The sequence below is a fragment of the Petaurus breviceps genome, unplaced genomic scaffold, assembly GCF_028583685.1.
Source record: "Petaurus breviceps papuanus isolate PSGF00001 unplaced genomic scaffold, PetGlider_PUasm1.0 86581, whole genome shotgun sequence".
NCBI classification, from domain to species: Eukaryota; Metazoa; Chordata; class Mammalia; order Diprotodontia; family Petauridae; genus Petaurus; species Petaurus breviceps.
The window spans coordinates 752-8,277 of NW_027186770.1; the positions used below are offsets into that span (position 1 = coordinate 752).

Consider the following 7,526-nt stretch of genomic DNA (forward strand, 5'->3'; position numbering starts at 1 on the left):
TTTTTAAGGCATTCTTCTCCTCATTGCCTTTTTGAGCCTCCTTTGCTATTTGAGTCAGTCTGTTTTTTAAGGTATTATTTTCTTCAGTCAGGCTGTTGACTCTCATTTCATAATTTTCTTGCATTGTTCTCATTTCTCTTCCCAATTTTTCCTCCACTTCTCTTATCTGCTTCTTAAGGTCCTCTATGGCCTGTAACCAGCTTGTACTTTCCTTTGAAGCTTTTGGTGCAGGAGTACTGACTTCACTGTTTTCCTCCTGTTCCATGCCTTGCTCCTTCTTATCCCCAATATAGGAGTGTAATGTTGGAATCTTCTGTCTGCTTTGTTTCCTCTGCCTGCTCATTTTGCCACTCAATTATTTGACTTTTGGGCTTTTTGCCACAGTAGGGCTCTGCCACCAGACAGGGGAGTTTTCGTACCAAACGCTGGGGTTTTCTCAGCTGCCAGAGGTATTAGATGGGTGCCCTCTCTGAGGACTCCACACGCTCTGGCAAGCTGGACACACACCCCAGGACCTCCACCCTAGACTGCAATCCAGATCCAAGCAGGTTAAAGCAAGAGCGATTACCCCTCAGACTGGTGCTTGGTTCCCCTACACTCTGCAGGCCAGGAGCTGAAGCCAACACGTGGCACTGGCTGGCTGTGCCAGCGTCTCAGCGGTTTCTCGCCCCAGGGGTAAAAGCCACGCACTCCCACTTACTGGTCCCAAAGTCCAGACTGCACTGGCCTCTCACCTTGTCCTTCGCATCTATGTGTTGATAAATCTGGAAACAGCCACAGCTCCTGCTGATCTGGAGTCTCTCTGGCAGGTGGCTGGTCAGGCCCGCCCTGGGGCTAAAGCCTCGGCATGGTGCTGGGCTTGGCTCCCAGAGCTCTGCGCTGGCTGATTCCTGCCGGCTTGCCGGGCTGTCCTCAGCGGGAGGTTAGCATCTCTGTGTCATTATGTGGGTTCTGCAGCTCCAAAGTTTGTTTAGAGTCCCCTTTTTACATGGATTGGGGAGGGTGGAAGCCGGAGCCACGGGAAGGTCTTGCTTCTACTCCGCCATCTTGGCTCCACCCCCCTCAGTCCCCTTCCCCAATTTTCTGCATTCCTTCTATTCATGGTTACAATTTATAATATAGTTTAAGGTCTGATACTGCTGAATCTACTTCCTTTATGTCTCTTCCCCTTAGTTTCTTTGCAATTCCTAACCTTGTGTTCTTACAAATGATCTTTGCTCTTATTTTTTCTAACTTAGTATGATAATTTTTAGTAATTTAAATGGGATGGCATTAAATTAATAGATTAGTTAGTTAAAATTGTCATTTAAAAATTATATTTTTACATACCCATGAACAATGAATATTACTCCAGTTATTTAGTTTTGACCTTTTTTGTTTAAAAACTGTGTTATGTTTACATTCATAGAGTTTCTGTGTCTATTTTGGCAGGTATACTCCCAGGTATTTTATACTGTCTCATTTTTTTAAATGGTCTAAAACAATATTGAATAATATTGCTGCCACATAGGCAGTTTTTCTTGATAATTTCTTTTTTAAATTAAATTTTATGTTTATTTTTAGTTTACATCATTCATTTCCATAAGATTTTGAGTTACAAATTTTCTCCCTGTCTTTACCCAACACCCCAAAATAGTGATCACACTGTATACACCCTCCCCCAATCTGCTCTCTCCTATATCCTCCCTCATCCCTACTCTGACTTTCCAGTAGGGTAAGATGGAACTCTATACCCCAGTGCCTGTATATCTTATTTCCCAGTTGCATGTAAATAATAATAAAATTTTTAAACATTTGATTTTGATTTTAAAACTTTGAATTCCAGATTCTTTCCCTTTCTCCCTCATCACCCACCCTTACTGGGAAGACAAGCAATTCAATATAGGTTGTACATGTGTAGCTATGCAAAACATTGCCATAGTCGATATATTGTGAAAGACTGATTATATTTCCCTCCATCCTATCCCGCCCCTCACTTGTTCTATTCTCTACTTTGTCCCTGTCCCTTTACAAAAGTGTGTGCTTCCAAGCCCTCCCCCCAAACTGCCCTCCCTTCCATCATCCCCACTCTCATCCCCTTCCCCCCTACTCTCCTGTAGGGTGAGATACTCTATTTAGTGTGTATGTCATTCCATACCTAAGCCAAATTCAATGAGAGTAAGTTTGACTCATTCCCTTTTGCCTTTCTGTTCCTCCCCTCCATTGTAACAGTTTTCCCTTGCCTTTTCTATATGAGATAATTTACCCCATTCCCTCTCATTATATTCCTCTCACCTCTCAATTTCACCTTCTAAATATCATTCCTTCCTATGCAGTTCATTCTGTGCCCTCTAGTGTACCTCTATACATATATATATACATACACACATTCACATATGTATTCATATGCCCATATACCCTCCTATATAGACATATGTATGTATGTGTGTGTGTATATGCATACACACATTTATATTCCCTTCAACTCTTCTCTTACTGAGAAAAATTTCATAAGTTACAATTATCATTTTTCCATGTAGGAATGTAAATAGTTCGACTTTGATAAGTTCCTTATGGTTTCTTTTCCCTGTTTACCTTCTCATGCTTCTCTTGCTTCTTGTATCTGAATGTCAAATTTTCTATTCACCTCTGGTTTTTTTTTATCAAGAATGGTTGAAAGTTCTCTATTTCATTGAATGACCATATTTTCCCCTGAAACATGATACTCAGTTTTGTTGGGTAGGTGATTCTTAGTTTTAATCCCAGCTCCTTTGCCTTCCAGAATATCATATTCCAAGCCCTTTGATCCCTCAATGGAGAAGCTGCCAGATCCTGTGTTATCCTGATTGTGTTTCTTCCTGGCTGCTTGAAATATTTTCTCCTTGACCTGGAATGTTTGGAACCTGGCTATAATATTCCTAGTAGTTTTCTTTTTGGGATCTTTTTCAAGAGGTGATTGGTGGATTCTTTCAACCTCTATTTTGTCCTCTGGTTCTAAAACATCAGGGCAATTTTCCTTGAGAATTTCTTGAAGAATGATTTCTAGGTTCTTTTTTTGAGCATGGCTTTCAGGTAGTCCAATAATTTTTAAATGATTTCTCCTGGATCTGTTTTCCAGGTCAGTGGTTTTTCCAATAAGATATTTCACATTGCCTTCTATTTTTTTCATTTGTTTGGATCTGTTTAATAGTATCTTGATTTCTCATAAAATCACTAGTTTCCATATGCTCCAATCTAATTCTGAAGGAATGATTCTTTTCAGTGAGTTTTTGACATTCTTTTTCCATTTGGCAAATTTGGCTTTTTAAGGCATTCTTCTCCTCATTGGCTTTTTGAGCCTCTTTTGCCATTTGAGTTAGTCTATTTTTAAGGTGTTATTTTCTTCAGTCAGGTTGTTAACTCTCTTTTCATGATTTTATTGCATCATTCTCATTTCTCTTCCCAATTTTTCCTCCACTTCTCTTATTTGGTTTTCAAAATCCTTCTTGATCTCCTCTATGGCCTGTTACCACTTGATATTTTTGCTGGAAGCTTTTGATGCAGGAGTTTTGACTTTTTTTTCTGAGTTAAGAGAGATATTTTATTCTTTGAAATACCAACATTTTCACAGAGGGCATTCAAATACTGCTTTAATCCATAGGCCCCCCAACTGCCCCATCAACTACATCCTGGAGGGAACATCGCCCCCTTTCAGTAATGAATGAGGGAGGGACAGTACTGAATTCTGGTGGGGTCTACCAGGTTTTGACAGTCTCTTGGAAAAGGATCAACCTCATTAAAATAAGATGTACACATTATCCAGTGGTGTAGGTTCTTTTAATCACCCCAAAATCCTTTAGCTAAAAACAGCAATATAGGCTCGAAGCACCATAGTGTAGTAGGATGAGCACTAAACTTGCAGCCTGCAGACCTTGGTGTGAGTCCTCACTTTACCACTGATGACCCAGTCACCCATGTGACTTGGACAAGTCACTCACCTCCATTTTCTCCTCTGTAAAATATGGATAATTCTTGCTCTAGTTACTTCCTAGTTTTGTGGTGACAAAGGTGCTCTGTAAATGGCAAAGCATGACAGAATGGTGACTGATTCTATGAATAAATCTACAAAGAATTGAAATGAATGCAAAGTCCTCAGGGAGCAAACTTCACCCTCTTGTTTTGGGCAGGAAGCACACTAAAATAAAATCCCCAAGATCCAAAGTGTAGTCTATATACATTCATTTACAAATATTTTAAAATGCTTGGGTCTTTGGAACATGCATTTTGGATGTGGATAAAAAGCTTTCCAGTGAGGGGAGCATGTTGCAATTGAGCTACAGAAGGGCTCCTGGTAGTGAGTGACCTGTAGGTGGTATTTATATGGATCTGCTCCACCAAATCGTCTAAAATTGTAAAACCACCCAGCAACAATTCTCTCACTTCCACAGTCCTGGTGTCTCCACTATACTAATATTAACATTCTGCGTTTGGGGCAAAACTACTTCCATTGCTTAAGGTTAAGATCTCAGTGTCAAAACCAAGGAAGGACATGGCAGTTGACCATGAAATACAAAACTCAAGAAAATCAGAAAGTTAAAATCCAAGTTCTTCTTTTCTCTCCCCACCCCCAACACCCTGATTATAGCCTTTTGCAAAAAGCATACTTTCAAACATAAAACTTTAAGAAAAAAAATACCTTGGCTTTGACATATAATTATATGGGAAGAATCTTACCTTTAGAACATCAAATACTGGGTAAATTACCAAGCTTGATTTTATCAGTCAAGGAGAAGCAAACTGCACATGCATGGGTTACTGGTATAGACTCTATTTGACACCTTTGGAGGCCTGACAATGCTGCATGATCATTGAAGTCCAAACATTTTCTGTTCCTTAACTGGTTTTGAATGGAAAATATTACATTACTATTCTTGGTGATTATGAAGGAATCTTCTATTTGCCCAAGGAATTTGCTCATGAAGGAGGGAAGTAGCAAAAATAGCTGTGTGTGTATCAAGAATAGCAACACCAGATATGAGGATTTTCATGTCACTATTTCTAGAAATGCAACATTGCTCAACAAATACAATTGCCCTGAAATCCTAATTTGGCTTGAATCATCCCAACACCCTCCCTCCCACTTACCACACACACACACACACACCCACACCCACACACCCCAAATACTTGTATTTCTTTCACTCTCTCAAAAATAAGGTCACAAAATCTTAGAGTTGGGAAGTCCAATTCTTACCGGAAGCATGACACTAATCTTTCCTACCAATCCAACAGAAGAGATCTGTGGCAGCTGTTCACATTTGGTATTTTTTGGTGCTCAATGAACCAACAGATCTTTATCTGAGTGCTTACTCCAGGCAAGGCACAAACAGATTTCCAATGGGTTCAGAAGGATGTGTTGGCTGACTTCAGTGCACTGCAAAACTGGTGAGAAATGAGGGACTTCTGGGCCCTGGGCAGGTGACATGAAAGTACAGACATCCTTCTGCTCATGCACCTTAATCCTCAACTGCTGCTTCCCTGGCATTCATGGCTGGGTCCCAACATGATGGCCATCTGGCTCTAGAGTAGTTATTGAGTTCTTTGATTTATAACCTATTAGATCTCACATTTGCAGAAGAAATGATTTAACGCTGTAATCTGCTGCATCATAGTCTGCCACAGTCATGTAACAGTGCTTGGCTCTATTTCTCAATCCAGTCTTAAAGGAAAGTCTTTCTATACACACATTGAAGCAATAGGATCCACTACTCCTGTCCACAAAGGGCTTACATATATAGTCGGCACTTAATGAATCTTCCTTGAACTGAACTGAAAATTGAATTCTTCCATCATTCACACTTTTTTTGCTTAAATTTACAGTAGAACTTAACAGTCTTCATAGGTACAAATGCAGCAGGTATCACCAGTCCATTAAGTATTGTCCGTTATTTCTTTGCAGTCAGACTCTGCAGCATTCCCGATGCTCATTACTCTCTGCTCTCTGGTCCAGGCTACTCTTCACCCCATAGATGAAATCAGCAAGGGTCTCCTTCTCATTCACTGGGATATTCCGGAAGTGACGACTGACAGTTTCTGCTGGCCGGGCCTTGTTGCATCCTGGTCTGGGCTGCAGCTTGTAATGCCTTTTGTAGCCTCTGGCGCAAACCCACCTCGGGGTGTCTGCTTCATGCTCCGGAGAATCTCCGCAGGTGTCCTCACTGGCCTTGTGCTTCCTTTTGTTTCTAGACTCTGGATGAAAGTTTTGTGAAAATCACAGATAGACATACAAACGTGTTAATGCTCTTGTCCATGTTCAGTCGGAGTTTCTTCTGCGAGATGCGCTTCTGGCTCCTCTTGCTGAAGGAGGCCTTGCCCGCAGGCCGGACGTAGCGCTCCCCGTCTTTGATCCGGCAGCAGCTCTGGCCGTAGCAGGGGGCGGGTGCGGGGCCGGGGCCAGGGCCGGGGCTGGGGACCCTTCCTGGCTGTCCTCCTTCAAGCTGAAGCCGTTCATGGCCCCGGCCCTGGCCCCCGGTAGGCTCACAGGGAGCCCGAGGCCCTGCCCCCGGGACCCGGCCCGGTAGTGTCCCCCCCCCCCAGGCGGGCCCCCCCGCCCCCCCCCCCCCCCCCCGGCCGGCCCGGCCTCCTGCTGCCTGAGCTCAGTGCCCGGCCGGGCCTCGAACCCATGGCCCCCCGAGCCCAGTGAGCCCTGCGGTGCCCACTGGGCTGCTCCACTCTCCCCGAGGTGGCCACCAAGGCAGCGGCCGCAGTGGAAGGCAGGAGATTTGATTTTGTTGTCTTCTTCTGGTTCCATGATTTCATCCTTTTGTCTCCAAAAAAAGTTTCCATGGTCTGATTGCACTTTCTCTGCCTGCTCATCTTGGCAGCCAGTTACTTGACTTTTGAGCTCTTCACCGTGGTAGAACTCTGCTTCCAGAGTGGAGAGAGCTGTGTTCCAAATTACAGTGGTTTTTGCAGTTGTCAGAGCCACCAGGAGGATGCCGTCTCTACAGGCTGGACCACCATCTCTGGCACACTAGTGTTCCTTACCCCAGGGGCACCACCCAGGACTGTGTGACCCAGATACAAGCAGGTCAAAGCAAGAGTGATTACCCTCTGAATGGTCACTTGGTCACCCTACACTGCAGGCCAGGAGCTCTGCAGGGAGCCATGTGGCAGCAGCTGCAGAGCTTGCACCGCTCCCACCAACACCTCTTGCTCTGGGGGCAGGGCCTCTTCTCTCACCTAGTTCCAGCAGAGTTCCCTACTGGCCTTTTACTTTCTCTTTTGTGTTTATGGGTTGAAAAGTCTGGAAACTACTACAGCTGCTGGTGATTCACTCTCCTGAAGTCTGCTTTGGCAGGTCTGGGCCACAAGTCTGGGCCTATGGGGCTCATGCAGGCCTGTGCTCAATTTCCAGCCTGGTGTGATAGACCCTTCTTCTTGACCTGTCAGGCTGCCTTCAGTGGGAGATTTGTTTTTCTTTATCACTTTGTGGGTTCTGTAGCTCAATAATTTATTTAGAGTAATTTTTAATAGATACTGTAGGTGGTTGGAGTGGGAGATCAAGC

At 43.6% G+C, this 7,526-nt stretch overlaps 1 pseudogene; it reads right to left on the reverse strand.

Moving 5' to 3' along the window:
- Positions 1-5,917: 5,917 nt before the first annotated feature.
- On the reverse strand, positions 5,918-6,469 carry LOC138176332 (histone deacetylase complex subunit SAP30L pseudogene; annotated as a pseudogene).
- Positions 6,470-7,526: the final 1,057 nt, after the last annotated feature.